The sequence below is a fragment of the Pleurodeles waltl genome, chromosome 3_2 (genome assembly GCF_031143425.1).
Source record: "Pleurodeles waltl isolate 20211129_DDA chromosome 3_2, aPleWal1.hap1.20221129, whole genome shotgun sequence".
Taxonomy (NCBI): domain Eukaryota; kingdom Metazoa; phylum Chordata; class Amphibia; order Caudata; family Salamandridae; genus Pleurodeles; species Pleurodeles waltl.
The window spans coordinates 78214291-78230348 of record NC_090441.1 but is presented as its reverse complement, the minus strand read 5'-3'; the positions used below and the strand labels follow the sequence as shown (position 1 = coordinate 78230348).

Here is a 16058-nt window from a genome sequence, read left to right as displayed (position 1 = left end):
GAGCAAAAGAACAATGGAATAAACCGAGATCTGTGACTGGGTGTGAGTGTCTGAAAAGTTTCAGTACTCTGTCCATCATCCTTTTGTGTTGCTAAAGTTGCCCTTTATGGGAAGGGTATTCCCAGATTTGGGTCCCATGCTCACTGTGCCACTGGATTCAAGCTAGCCTGGCTGATGAAGGGTGATACCCTGCAACGGGTCCCAGTTTGCTTGTTTCCAGTCCAGGGAGGAACTGGGCTGACAATTCAGGCTGGGCTGTTCCCATGGGAAACAGGGTCAAGACTGATTTGCATATGGGTGAGTCCAAACTGCTGGGGCATGGTGAGCAAAAGGACAATGGTATATACCCAGATCTGTGACTGGGTGTCAGTGTCTGAAAAGTTTCAGCACTCTGTCCATCATCCTTTTGTGTTGCTAAAGTTGACCTTAGTGGGAAGAGTATACCCTGATGTGAGTCCCGTGCTCACTGTGCCACTGGATTCAAGCTAGTCTGCCTGATGAAGGGTGATACCCTGCAACGGGTCCCAGGATGCTTGTTTCCGGTCCAGGGAGGACGTGGCTTGGCAGTTCGGGCTGGACTGTTTCCATGGGGAGCAGGGTCAAGACTGATTTGCACATGGCTGGGTCCAAACTGGGGTGGCATGGTGAGCAAAAGAACAATTGATGAAACCCAGATCTGTGACTGAGGTGAGTGTTTGAAGAGTTTCAGGACTCCGTCCATCATCCTTTTGTGTTGCACAGGAATGAAGGGCCATGGACAGAGGAGCAAAGTGAACAGGAGAGAGAAGAGCGCCGTGGATAAAGGAGTGGAGGACCATGGACAGAGGAGCAGAGGGAACAGTAAACGTATCAGAGTGAACAGGACAGAAAAGAAGAACGGCATAGATAGAAGAGTAGAGGGCCACGGACAGAGGAGTGGAGTGTCATGGACAGAGTGAACAGGACAGTGGAGCAGAGCGAACAGGAAAGAAGAATAAGAGAACAGATCAGAAGACAGAACAACGGACAGAGGAGCGGAGCAGCATGGACAGAGGACCATGGAAGACCATGGACAGAGAAGCGAACAGGACAGAGGAGCGGAGTGAACAGGACGAAGAACAGAGTGAACTGGACAGGGGAGCAGAATGAACTTGATAGAGGAACAGAGTGAACTGGACAGAGAAGCAGAGTGAACTTGTTAAAGGAACAGAGTGAGCTGGACAGAGAAGCAGAGTGAACTTGATTGAGGAACAGAGTGAACTGGACAGAGGCGCAGAGTGAACTGAACAGAGGCGCACACACAACCAAACACGAGCAAAGAGAACTGAGTGGACCAGTGAGCGTTGGATACAGATAGTAGAGTATGGGACAAATGTTGCAGAGCCAGAAGAGAGTGAGACAGTAGGACGGCAGTGGCAGTGTGCCAGATACAGGGGGCAGAGAACCTGACAGAGGGGGCAGAGATCCAGAGACGGGTGGGGGCAGGGTAAGAGAAAGAGACAGAGGGGGTGGGGCGTCAGTCTGCCAGGCATCGTGCCCGACAGAGAGAGGCTGAGCTAGCTGGACAAGTAACGGAATAGTGGGACAGAGAGACAGAGGGGCAGAGAGGCAGTACAGGGGTCATCGCGCTAGAGAGAGGGTAAATATAATGCAAGCGCGGGGGAGCGGAGAGCCGGGCAGAGGGGGCATCGGGCCAGACAGGGGACAGCGTGCCTGGCAGAGTGGCCATGGTCCCAGACACAGGGGCTGTGGGCCAGAGAGAGAAGAGAGCGTCCCAGCCTGAGGGATCAGTGTGCCAGGGAGCGGGCGGCGAGCCAGTGCTAGGGTGCTGGGGCCGGACAGAGCCGGAGGAGAGAGGATGATGTGAACAGGAAGTGCAGGTGGGGAACAGGCGGGGCAGGCAGTGATAAGAATGCAGAACTGGAACCGGCCGTGACGCAGAGGCCTGCGGTGGGAGCGCGCGTGGGAATGAACGCTGGGAGAGTGCGCGCGAGCAGATAAACAAGCACAAGCAGAGCAGGCGGTGCAAACAGCCGGCTGAGGCTTGAGGGGATGCGAGGGGAGACGAGGAACGGATTGTGACCTGGGCTTGAAAAGGGAGAGTGGTCACAACACGAACATTGACACTCAGTCCTTCTGAGGCCACCCACAAGGAAGCTAAGTCCCCACTTCCTGATACACCCAAAGATGCAGCGACGTCTAACATTCATTTCTCTGAAGAGCTTATAAAAGTTAAAACACTACACTCTGCATGTACGAACTCATCAGTAAAGACAAGGCTGACAACGACCAGCATCCACGCATTACATTCTTTCCATTTTAAAAATGAAGTTTAAAAAACAATACATTTAGCCTTTATCCTCTTAATCTCCTCTGTTGTGGGACTCTGTTTCCCTCGACCCCGCCTCCCCTCGGCCTCCATCCTCTTAGACTTTCACTGCCCACAGCCCCTGTTCTCTTAAGTGACCCCGCCCTCAGCCTCCATCCTCTTAGACTTTCACTGCCCACAGCCCCTGTTCTCTTAAGTGACCCCGCCCTCAGCCTCCATCCTCTCAGATCTGCATTATCGTCAAACTCCATTCTCTCAGACTTCCTCTATCCGCAGCCTTCCCCTGGACCTCCACTACCCTGAATCTTTCTGTTCTTGGGCCCCTAGTACTCTCTGCCTCTATCCTGTTGGACCTCAACTATCATCAGCCTCTGTACTCGGTGGCCTCCACTACCCTCAGCCTCCGTTCTCTTGGGAGTCTGCTCGCCTCTTAGACCTCCACTACCCTCAGCCTCCGTTCTCTTGGGAGTCTGCTCGCCTCTTAGACCTCCACTACTTTCAGCCTCCGTTCTCTCAGACCTCCACTTGTCCCAGCCTTTCTACTCCCAAAGCCTGCGTTCTCTTAGAGCCCAGATACTCCCAGCCTTCATTGACTCAGACCTCTACTGTGCCCTTAGGTCTCTACTTACCTCAGAGCCTACCTTCTTTGGCTTCCAGTATCGTCGGAGTTCTCCACTGCCTATTGCCTCAGACCTCAGGAACGCTGTGCCACTATTCTGTTAAGCCTCCACTGTCTTAAGCCTCTTTCCACTGGGACCTCGGCTACCCTTGCTCGATAACCGTTTTGGCTTCTATTTCTCATACCTCCCTCCCTCTCTGACTTCCACCACCCCCGGCCTCCATCCTCTCAGGCCTCCACCACTCTCAGCCTCCACCCTCCCTGGCCTCCGCCGTCCTTGGCTTCTATTTCTCATACCTCCCTCCCTCTCTGTCTGACTTCCACCACCCCCGGCCTCCATCCTCTCTGGCCTCCACCACTTTCATCCTCCATCCTCTCTGGCCTCCATCACTCTCAGCCTCCATCTTCTCTGGCCTCCGCCGTCCTTGGCTTCTATTTCTCATACCTCCCTCCCTCTCTGTCTGTCTTCCACCACCCCCGGCCTCAATCCTCTCTGGCCTCCACCACTCTCAGCCTCCACCCTCCCTGGCCTCCGCCGTCTTTGGCTTCTATTTCTCATACCTCCCACTCTGTCTGCCTTCCACCACCCCCGGCCTCCACCCTCTCTGGCCTCCACCACTCTCAGCCTCCATCCTCTCTGGCCTCCGCCGTCCTTGGCCTCCATCTCTCATACCTCCATTCCCCACGGCCTCTATCCTCTCCAACCTCCACTATCCTACGCTTGAATTCTCTCACTTCTCCCGTCCTATTACCGTCTGTTCTCTCAGAGCTCCATTGCCCTTGGCGTTATCCGCTCATCCGCCACTACCTTCCGCCTTTATTCCCTCCGGCCACCTCTCCCCTCAAACCCGTAGTACCCTCGGCCTCCCGCCTCTCCCGCCTCCACGCTCTCGGGCTGTGGGTGCGGTTCCCTGAGTGCGACACCGGATGAAACGCCGACTCAGAGGCAGAAGCTCCTCCCACCCAGGCTGTCCTCAGACCTCAGGAGAGGGGTCGGAGGGCCTGGGAAGAGGCCACATCTGCTCCTTATTACCAATCTCTCGGGACTGCAGACCAGCATCGCAGCTGTGGATGGCTGCACACATACCAGGGCCTGTATAAGTATTAAATGCACTCACAGTGATCCTGTATCCGTGCACGTATACATTCAGACACACAGAGATCCTGTATCCATGTACGTATACACTCAGACACACAGTGATCCTGTATTCGTGCACGTATACACTCAGACACACAGAGATCCTGTATCCGTGCACGTATACACTCAGACACACAGAGATCCTGTATCCGTGCACGTATACACTCAGACACAAAGAGATCCTGTATCCATGTACGTATACACTCAGACACACAGTGATCCTGTATTCTTGTGTGTAAACACTCAAACACACAGTGAGCTTGTATCTGTGTGTGCATACACTCAGAAACCGGTGATCATGTATCCGTGTGCATATACACTCAGTGGTCATATATCCGTGTGCATATACACCCAGACACACAGTGAGTGGTCCTATTTCCGTGTGCGTATGTACTCAGACTCAAAGTGATCATGTATCTGTGTGTGTATACACTAAGACACACAGTGAACCCGTATCCATGTACGTATGTGTGTGTATACTGTCAGACACACAATGATCCTGCATCCATGTACGTAGGCAAACACACAGTGATCCTGTATCTGTGTGTGTATGCACACACACACAGTGATCTTGTATCCGTGTACGTATACACACAGTGATCTTGTATCCGTGTATATATACACTCAGACACAGTGTTCATCTATCCGTGTGCGTATACACTCACACAAATGTTTCCTGTAGACGTGGTATACATTCACACTTAGCCTATATATGTGCGTTGTGCGTAGTGAGCCTATGATTGTGTGCTACATGGATTCAATGAGCATGTACATTTGCATAGTATACACAATGAGCATGTGCTATAGCCCCAGTGAGCCGACTTGTGTATGCGTACACGCAGTGTGTGCCTGAGGACCCAGCATTAGGTTACATTATGTTGATTCCAGTGGTGGGAAGAAAGCATAGAAACAATATGGGCCTACTTAAGAGCCTCTTGTGCCGCCTTAGAGTCATTTTCTCTTTTCGCTAAAGAGATCTTTTCCCCGGGCCATATTTACAAAGTGGAAGAATGCACGCATTGTGCCACTTTGAAACCCCTTGCACCACATTATGCCTGCGCCGGGTATAATGTATGAAAGGGGGGGTGTTCCGACGCTAGGGGGCCCACAAAAATGGCGCAGTGAAATTTAACAGATTTCAGTGCGCCATTTTTGGCGCCATTTTTAATGCCTGCTCAGAGCAGGTGTTAAAATGACGCACCCATAGAAACCTACGGGCCTCCTGGCATTTTGCTACACTAGCATCAAAACTGTTGACGCTAGTGTAGCAAAGCAACACAGTACAGTACATTTTTTTGACAATATTGTGCTAATGACCGCCATAGTGCACCGTATTATAAATACGGTGCAACCATGGTGTCAGGTGCCCATAAGGGGTGCAGAAAAAGTGGCGCTTCAGCTCTGATGCACCACTTTTTCATAAATATGGGCCTATGTACCTTAGGCGTACCCCAACTGACAGAGCACCCTACACATATAGGTGGGCACTGTCTAGACCGTGTTTGTACAAACTCTTTTTAAAAATATATATTCTGGAGGTGATGCCTATGGTTTGGAGGGACCACCATTGTATCTTGGCCGAACTACACTTGAACAATCAACCCACAGGTGAGGACTGGGTCACTTACTAAAGAGGAATCTAAAGGTGCAATCAATTAATGCTAATCTCACAGAATGGGCATTACGCAGTCTAACTACTGAGGTCAATACTACTACTAAAATGATCGATCAATCAATGGTTAATAGATGCAATTTATCAATTAGCTCCCAAGAGTACTCTAAGATCCTTCCTAAATAAGAACCCCTCAGAAGTGTGTACATGGAAGAATTAAAACTAAAAAAAGTGAATGCAAAGCATTAGAAAGAACTTGGCATAAGTATTACAATCCACAGGGTAAGGCAAATTACACAGCAGTGGTAAATAGGTGTACAAAACTAAGTAAAAGTAAGTAACGCCTCTTTCTACGCTGCTCCAGTTTTTTCAGCTCATGATCGCTGTAGAGCAGTTTTTAAATGATGAAGAATTATCCAATCCCAAGTGCTGATGTACTCAAATAACCCCATCAGCTGATCTATGTGAAGTATTGGCATTACACTTTTTTGAGAAAATAAAAAGAAATACAAATCTCTTCAGTTAAATGACGGGGAGCACTTAGATGTTACTAGAGTAAATTTGTTAAATTTAGAAAAGGAAAGTGCATGCTCAGTTACACAATTTTGAAGCAGTAACAGAGGAGGAACTGAGTAGTATTGCCCTGAAGGTAAAATCTGGCCAAAGTTTAGATCTGTGTCCTACAAGCATCCATCATTTGGCTCTAGAGAACATAACGTTTAAGCTGATAGAAATAATTAATTATTTATTTCAAGTTGCTATGATCTTAAGGGAATAGAAGATGCAAATGTCAAACTCCTATTGACGAAGCCAATAGCTGACCGAGCTTTAAACACCAATTGCGACCAATCTACTTATTACATTTTATGTCAGAGGTTGCGGGAAAAAAATTGAACAATCAGCTATCACAATGTATTTACAGACATAATAGCCTTTATGATTATCAAGTAGGTTTTAGAGCCTAACATGGGGCAGAGGTGGCTCTTTTAGCAATCACGAAGAACTGGTGGGTTGGCAAGGATGACGGTGGAGTAGAGGCCCTGATGTTATTTGCCTTATCCACTACTTTTAAAACAGTGTGCCAGATTTACAAGGAACCCCACCGGAACACCACTTTTTGTGACGCTTAACGCCACCTTGTAAACAAGGACCCCTCTGACGCAGTTTTCTGCGGCAGAAGGCCGTGCAGTGGGTGTTGCTGTGGGCGTTCCATCTCAACAACCATTGCTTTTGATGCTGCCGTAGATTTACAAGAAGGTGTAAATCTGTGGCAGTGCCAAAAACTACTGCCACCCCAGGAGTGGCGTTAACATGGCGGAACGAGTAGGAATACTTTTATTCCTCCTTGTTTTCACTTTTTCCATGTGTGCTGCATTCTGCAGCACACACAGAAAGAGTAAAACGCCATGAGTGATTGCTTATGTGCAGGAAAGTGTCTCTTCCTGCACATAAACAATCATCCCAAAATTACGCTTTGGTACTTCTATGTGTGCTGCTTCCTGCAGCACACATAGAAGTGCCAAATCGCCATTGTAGATTGTTTATGTGCAGGAATTGCCACCTTCCTGCACATAAACAATCAATCCCCTCAACATAGACACCCTTGCACTATGGCGGAAGGATGCCTGCGTTGGCAGTTAAATTTAGCGCGGCGCAGGGAGAAACGCAGGGGTGCACCGTATATTAGTAAATACAGTGCATTCCTGCATTTCTAAAGTGATGCCACACAGCGTGCCAATTCTGGTGCAGCAAAAAGCTGCGCCACTTTTTATTAAATCTGACCCAGTGTCCCATTCCATACTGGGCTTGCTGAAGTTGGGTTGAAAGATTTAGCCCTTGAATGGTTACAGTATTTTCTCCAAAACCGAATCCAAGCACTTTTCTTGCCCCTTCATCACCCTAACTGATTTTAAAATGTAATGTGGAGTTCCGCAAGGGTCATCAAGTCCTCTTTATTAAGTGTGTACATAGCTCCTCTGGTAGGCCGCGTTAGATCTTACAACTTGGACGTGATGACTTTTGCGGTTGACACTCAAAATATCTTAAGGATCGATGGGAATGTTTCTCTGTTAAAGATAATTTTAAGCCACCTGTGGTCAGATGGATAAAGAAAAACTGTCTTAACATAAATTAGGACAGAAAAGAAGTTCTGATTATAATTCTTTCTCCATCAACATGGACAAACCTGTGATCGCTACCCTCCCTAGGCCAATCTTCAGTACCTAGAAGAGCTTTTTAGGGGCGCACGCAAAGTGCTCCATCCCATGTTGTAATCTCTCTTTGGACTTCAAACCACGCCCATTTCATGTCAGTTTCTTTCATTGGTTTGTGAGCTTGCCTTTTAAAATCTGCTTGCTTTCATTAGTGGAAGACATGCATAAGTCATGCCTGTTCTGGTGTTTAGCCCTCCTCGAACGCAAAAACATACGAGGCTCCACGTTTTCCGTCTGGTTTCTGGACTACTTTTTTCTCTTTTTTCGCAGCGTGATTTCGCTGGGCAGAAGTCTAGCACTTTGCATGACATCGACCCTGTCACATAGTTAATTGCACTTTTGCCGGTTACGTAGATAATTGCACTTTTACCGGTTACATGGATAATTGCACTTTTGCCGATAGGTTTCACTACGAGTGAACTTTTATTTCCCTTTGTGTGTCCGCTTTGCACTGATGACGGCCGTCAGCTTGCTTATGTGAAACTTTTACTTTTCAGTTTATATGGCAAGAAAAGTCCAGTTAGTTATGTGAAACTGTTTTATTTTCATTTTCAGTTTATGTGGCAAGAAAAGTCCGGTTAGGAGTTTACAATGCTAATTGCTCTAGCTCAAGCAAACGCGAGACCCGTTGCATTGCAAATGCTTGTTTGGAATTTGGGAACTAGACTGCTCATCACAAATTAAAAACTAACCACTATGTGCTTCTTTGTACTCTGGCAATAAGAAATAGCACTGTTGCCTATAAAATATATCATTTCTGTGGTAAAAGCAACAATTGGTTCACGATTAGAATACTGCAATTCATTATACCTTGCACTTCGCAAATGTACTGTAAATAAACTGTACACAAGCTTCAGATGGCTCAGGACATGGAAGTGAGGGTCACTCATCATCTTGACCCTCTTCACTGGCTACAGGTAAATAACACGGTGAAGTTTATAGCTCTCTCTAGGTGTCATAAAGTTACTTAGTGGCCTTGTCACAGTTTTGTGAAAAACATGATTGAGGTTTATGTGTCGTCTTCCAACTTGTGCTTCTCCGACGCAGGCCTTCTACGACTCCCTAGAGTAGGGCAAGGAGGACTGTTCTTTTCATTTGCAGCCTCTACGTTATGCATCACATTTCCTACTCAGCTAAGGGCTACTAGTTATCATTTAATGTTTAGGATTCAACTATATAAATAACATAATCACTGTTCAGATCAAATTGAAACTAGTTTAGTTCCACGATCCTAAACAGTTACTCAGGTCTGAGCATCACAACGCCATTTTTAGGACTGGCGCTAGCCAAGACCTTTTGGTTTTTAGGTCTGGCATTAGCCAAGCCTTTTTGATTTTACTAAAATATGTATGATATATACTTACATATATGTTTCAGCCACCTCTCTTCATCCATTGGTCTGTTGTTGTGTCATCTGCATTTTGCTTCCGTCCGCTACAGCATATGGCATGGGGCAGTGGTTCAGCCTACCTAAGCCACTGGTTAACTTCATTTTGAGTGACTGCATTTTGCTCTCTCACAAGGAGCACATCCACACACAAGCCAGACCTCTTCAGGGACAGTGTTTTTGTTTTTTACATTATAATTACTTTAGTGTTGCCTTTGTGTTTAGGGGCTGATGTGCTAGCAGGTGCTTCTGATGTGAACAGGGTAACACATTCCATCCTTATCAGATCCCCTCTCTTGCCATTGCTGTTGTAAATTCCTTTTGGGGTGTTTTGCTTTTCTGACTGCTATTTCACAGCATATCAGATTGTGCCCATTTGAAACAGTTCTGTAGTAAGTCATTCTCTTTCTACTTGTTTTCTCTCCTTTCTTTCCTTTTCTAATTTCTTACCTTCTTTCTCTAGCTCTCTTTTCTCTTTCTCATTTTTCTTCCTTTATTTCTGGTCTCCTTTCTTGCTTATTTCTTTCTTTTGTTTGCATTGATGAGTGCCCTGCATATTCCCAAACAATACATGTTTGCAAAAACCACGACAATACAAAACAAGAATTGCTAGAAGGTTAGCGGCCAACTCAGACCTATTGGCTTTGCCAATGTTTGTTTGGTAATTGTGTGCTTTATAAAACAAAGTAACGTAATGTAACAACATAATATACGTGTCTCAAGTGTATTACTTATGTGCATAGTGAACCTGTTTACATATATGGTTATAGACACAAGTGCAGTTAGCCTGCATCCGTGCATTATACACAGATGTAGCCTGTGCATACATGCATCGGCAAGGCTGTATGTGTAATAAGCCTGTGGTTGGGAGGCTCGGAGAGCAAACCCTGCCTTGGGACGGTTCTTTGGAGAGGGAGTGGAGCACACCTTGAATTTCAGTCCTGTCCCACTTGGAGCCACAGGCAACTCATAGTCCTGTTTCATGGCTTTGCTTAGAATCTGCCCAGAATTTAGCAAATCCCTCTAATAGTGTCAAATATTGACTCTGTAAATAAACCACTGCTTCATGTACTCCGAGTTCCACATATTACAACAAGCAGATTTCCAAAGCCAGGAACCACTCGAAGATGTTGCTTGACACAAACGTTGTCTGTGTCCTCCCAAATTCCGTCTCATCAGTCAAAAATGTATTTCCATATAAAAAAATAGCATGTCCCCTAAAAACAGTTCATAAATTAAATACCAATTGATCTTTGAAATCTGTTTTTAGCACAAGATGGAGTTCAACAACTGCGACCGCTGCGCCCTGGGCTGGTTCTGGGAGCACACCGGGATGCCACGGCGCACAGTTTGGGAACTACAGAGCTAAGGGATTGACATCATGGGGCAGATGCACTAAGACAGTGGTTCCCAACCTTTTGACTTCTGTGGACCCCCACTTTATCATTACTGGAGCCCAGGGACCCCCCCTGAATCTTTATTGAAATCCACGGACCCCCTACTGAGTCATTGATGAAATCTAGGGACCTAATCTGTTAAATTATTTCATTTTCTAAGCAGTAGCGGCCCCCCTGAGGAGGCTTCGCGGCCCCCCAGGTGTCCCCGGACCACAGGTTGGGAACCACTGCACTAAGATCCATGCAGTGCAATGATGTATAAAAATCTGCAGGATGCATTGTGCACACAGAAGAAATACATCAGTGTCATATGTATGATGATATTAACAGTGATACAAATAACCTGGCAGTCAGGTGAGTACCCTGAATTTTGAACCAACAATAACGGTGGAACAGAATATCAAGGACAAAATACGGGATAAAAAATATCGACATATAAGTGTCTTGATTTTCTATACCTAACTGCACATATATGTACCTACTCAATACATATATTGCTGCGCTACATACATGTGGAGCTGGGAATCATAAATCTATTCTTCCCTATATGCACTTACCTTTCGATGTTTTGTCCCTGGATATTCTTTCTTCGATATTCTTCTACCTCGATATTGTTGGTGTCCATCTTCAGTAGGGCAACCAGCGGTCACACGTCGCTAAGCGGAGTTTTGCATTGCACCAGCGAGCACAAGTTATAATCCAGCGCCAACCTTTGTAACTTAGGCAGTCAAAGGAAATTCTTGAGAACACTTAACACTCATGGCTGCCTATGAAGACAGAAGCTACATTTACTAAGTTTGCAAAACTCACAGTGCCACTCATCCGACTCATGCGTCTGTTTCCATTCGATGCTAGATTTTTCACGCAGCACTAGGGTCTGATACTTAGTGGGAACTTTGTAGTTGTGGTTTAGGATGAAATCCTACAGCTATTTGCACTGTTTCTGTTTGAGCGTTCATTTTTCATACATAATCAGATGTTTTGCAGTAGTTGATGCAATACTGCTTTATGCTCGTCATGAGTTCAGGAATGAATATACTTTGCAGACAAAAGCTAACCATCACTGTGATTTACACTGAGTTCTGTCACTACTGTTTTTTTTAGTTCTGTGAATACCTATGAGAGTAATTTCCAAACTGTGTGACGCGCCACCCTGGTGCCCCTGGCTGATTCTGCCTGGGTGTGTCCAGCTCCAGGTTGAGCATGCATGAACAGCAAACAGATGCACTCACTGCATGGCCCAAGGGGGCACAAATATTGTCAGAAGAGAGAGCAGACATATCATTGCGTTGCACGCACTGTTCTCCATACCTTCATTCCAATTATTTCCAGGGGTTTAAATGGAAGTACTATTGAGGCCAGGCTTACATACCCCCTACTCCCACCCCCCCGCACCAAAAAACACTAATGTAATGGGGAGCCACAGCCAACGGTCAGTTGAGCCCCGAGTCGAAAAGGTTTGGGAATCACTGTGCTATGGTCCAAATTACAGTTGCCTGTTAAAGGGTGTGACATTTATTGCATCTGATATGATCCCACACTGCAGTAATTGGAATTGTTTGGGACACAACTGCAATTATTGCCCTCAAAATATAGTATGAGATGCACATTTTGCTGCTTATCCGCACCACAACACACCATGTTCAGTAATTTACTGGGCATTTTCCCCTGGTAAATTGTAGCGGGCTTGACCTGGCAAAAGGCAGGAGCTCAGCACGCTACTTGCATTTTCAGTTTATATGTATCACAAATTATGGGCCAAATATAATTGGGGCCTACGTATATTCATTGATAAATGTCATTTTTTACAAAGGGACGTTAAGCAATTGCTCTTTTAACATTTCTCTCAACTGAATCTCCAACTTCTCGTTGTTAGTTGTATTTGCCTTCTTACAGAAGTCAACACGTTTTGGCCTCTCAGTCGTCTCACTCCTCCTCAGGACAAACCCACAAGAACCAGGATTGAATTTATATTGTGGGAGATCAAAACAAGCTCTGTATTCCAGATGGTGAAAGAACACCTGGCTCGCATTTCGCTGCCCGCTTCTGGTAACTTTGCTGAGGAAGTAGAAACATTTCCGCCAGGGAGAACCTCTTTGGTTGTCAGGCATACCTCCATTTTCCTTATGCTGGGGAATGCAATATCAGAGGTTTAGACCACTAAGATTTCAGTTCCCAGGTATCACAACCACAAGAAAATGTATTTGTCTAAAAGCCACAACTTGTAAGTGGCAAAAATGGAACCATAGCAAAATCGAGGCCTCTCCCTCCTTGGCATCAGAGGTCCCTCTGGTCACTCCAATGGTGAGCTCCTTTGGGGCTGCCTGCAACCGCAGCACTGTAGGTGAGACACCTGGGAATAAACACGGAATCCCAGTTGACGCGAGGGTCTCAGTTTAAGGCTGTATCCAAAGCCTGTCTCTTGCAGTTTAGGTCTCTGCGCAGAACTCGGTGCCGTTTTAGCTAATCCCACCCCCCAACCAAAAAAAATCCCGAAAACCCTATTAAGCTTGCACCTCTCATCCCATCGACCTAAGACCGGCCTCTCTCTCTCTTCACTGGCTCACGGCCCGGCAGCGCATTAAGCACAAGACCCTGAACCGCTTCCGTCCTCTTTTTCTGTCCCAAGACTGCTCTTTGCGTCACCCACCAGGCCTGCCGCGGTCCTCTGCCACGGACCGTCTCTCCTTCCAGGCGCCCTTCACCTGTGGAGGTGATCCGGCTCAGCCCCGTCTGTAGCGCTGCGAAGCTCACCGTGGCAGTTGGTCCCTACATGTGGCTGGCTGTACCGCTGCTAGATTTCTGCGCAGGACTCGGCTGGCGCTCTCATACAGTGCCAAGAAGCACACGGGCGTATGTTGAGCTTTACAAAAACGGATATACATGCAGGCGAGACATATTGTGCACTAGATACAGATGTGCCACAGTTAGTGACGTATGTATCCACCGAATACCACCGTGCCACAGTCAGTGACGTGTATGCACTGAATACAGTGACATGTGTATACAGTGGATACTGCCGTGCCACAGACAGTGGCATTGTATGTATGCAGCAGATACACCACCCTACAGGTAGCGACATGGTATGTACTTTCAGAATACTGCCTTGTCACACACAGTGGCGTTGTATGTATGCAGTAGATATAGCCATGTCCTTCACGGTGACATTGTATGTATGCAGCTGACACTGCCGTGTCACAGACAGTGATATTATATGTATGTAACATGTATTGCCATGCTACTCACTGTGACATTATATATATTCAGAGAGACATTGTATTTATACACAGACACGTAGACATTGTGTTTATGCACACCATACTTCTGCCACACATTTTATGTATGTAGTAGGTATAGACAGTGACATTGTATTTCTGCACAACAGACTTTCATACTACACACAGTGGCATCTCATGTATGCACGGGATACGGCCATACGGCAGACAGTAGCGTGGTATGTATGCAGCTGATGCTGTCATGAACAGACACGTGGTATGAATAACGTTCATACTGTAAGCCACAGACAGTGACATTGTATGGGTGCACTGATACTGTCATGAACAGATACGTGGTATGAATAGTTTATACTGTAAGCCACAGACAGTGACATTGTATGGTACACTGATACCGTCATGAACAGACACGTGGTATGAATACAGTTTATACTGTAAGTCACAGACAGTAACATTGTATGGTGCACTGATACTGTCCAGACGTGGTATGAATACAGTTTATACTGTAAGTCACAGACAGTAACATTGTATGGTGCACTGATACTGTCATGAACAGAAACATGGTATGAATACAGTTTATACTGTAAGTCACAGATAGTAACATTGTATGGTGCACTGATACTGTCCAGACGTGGTATGAATACAGTTTATACTGTAAGCCACAGATAGTAATATTGTATGGTGCACTGATACTGTCATGAACAGACACGTGGTATGAATACAGTTTATACTGTAAGCCACAGACAGTAACATTGTATGGTGCACTGATACTGTCATGAACAGATACGTGGTATGAATACAGTTTATACTGTAAGGCACAGACAGTAACATTGTATGGTGCACTGATACTGTCCAGACGTGGTATGAATACAGTTTGTACTGTAAGCCACAGATAGTAATATTGTATGGTACACTGATACTGTCCTGAACAGACACGTGGTATGAATACAGTTTACACTGTAAATCACAGACAGTAACATTGTATGGTGCACTGATACTGTCCACACGTGGTATGAATACAGTTTGTACTGTAAGCCACAGATAGTAATATTGTATGGTACACTGATACTGTCCTGAACAGACACGTGGTATGAATACAGTTTATACTGTAAGCCACCGACAGTAACATTGTATGGTGCACTGATACTGTCATGAACAGACACGTGGTATGAATACAGTTTATACTGTAAGGCACAGACAGTGACATTGTATGGTGCACTGATACTGTCCAGACGTGGTATGAATACAGTTTATACTGTAAGGCACAGACATTAACATTGTATGCGTGCACTGATACTGTCATGAACAGATAGAAGCATCTGATACTGTCATGAACAGATAGAAGCATTGTATGTATGCAGCGCAGCGGACACTGCGCCATTTATGTAGGCTCATGATGGTACCATGTATCAGACAGTCACATTACATGTGTGCAGCAGATGAAGCCGTGCCACATGCAGCAACGTTGGGTGTATGTACAGAACAGGGCTGTGCATCAGTATGCAATCGATGCTGATGTGTCAAAGACATTGTATGGAGGCACAGGACACTGACATGTCGCAGAGAGAAACACTGCCATGAACAGCGAGGGTTTTGACATACGACGCTGCACACGTGCACGTGATAATGCCATACCAAATGCTGCCACTTTCCTGGAGGCGCAGAAACCCAGTAGTAGGGCACTAACTGACCCCACGTGTCGAAAAGTCCACGACACTGCATAAGCAACACCGTGGAAAACACAGCTGCTCGGGCACTGAAGCACGAGCTTTAATGTAGCTGAAAGCGAGGTCTACTGGGCGTCAAAGCGCTGTATAAGTTAAATATTACAGGCCGTGAAACAAGAATGTAGGCTTATGATTATTAATTTATTAATAGGGTATTACTTTATGCAGGAGACCCCAAACGTTTAAGGAAGAAGCCCAAAGGGGCTATAAAATGAGGGGAAGGGTGGCGGTCCTTTCGGGTGTTTTTTTAACAACTCACAATTTTCACAAATAAGTTTTCACTGGTGTTTTTGTTTTCTTTCACTTTTTACAACCTGCTGCAGACGTAGTCCTAGTAATAAGACACATCCCCTTGGGTACTGACAGCATTATGTATAGTGATAGGCCACACTTCGCGTCATGGGGTACCATGTGCTCTCGTGGG

At 46.1% G+C, this 16058-nt stretch overlaps 1 protein-coding gene across 3 annotated transcripts in view; it reads left to right on the top strand.

Moving 5' to 3' along the window:
* LIMK1 (LIM domain kinase 1) overlaps window positions 1-16058 on the top strand; it is a 171330-nt gene that overhangs the window by 20515 nt on the left and 134757 nt on the right. The gene's annotated exons all lie outside the window — the stretch shown is intronic.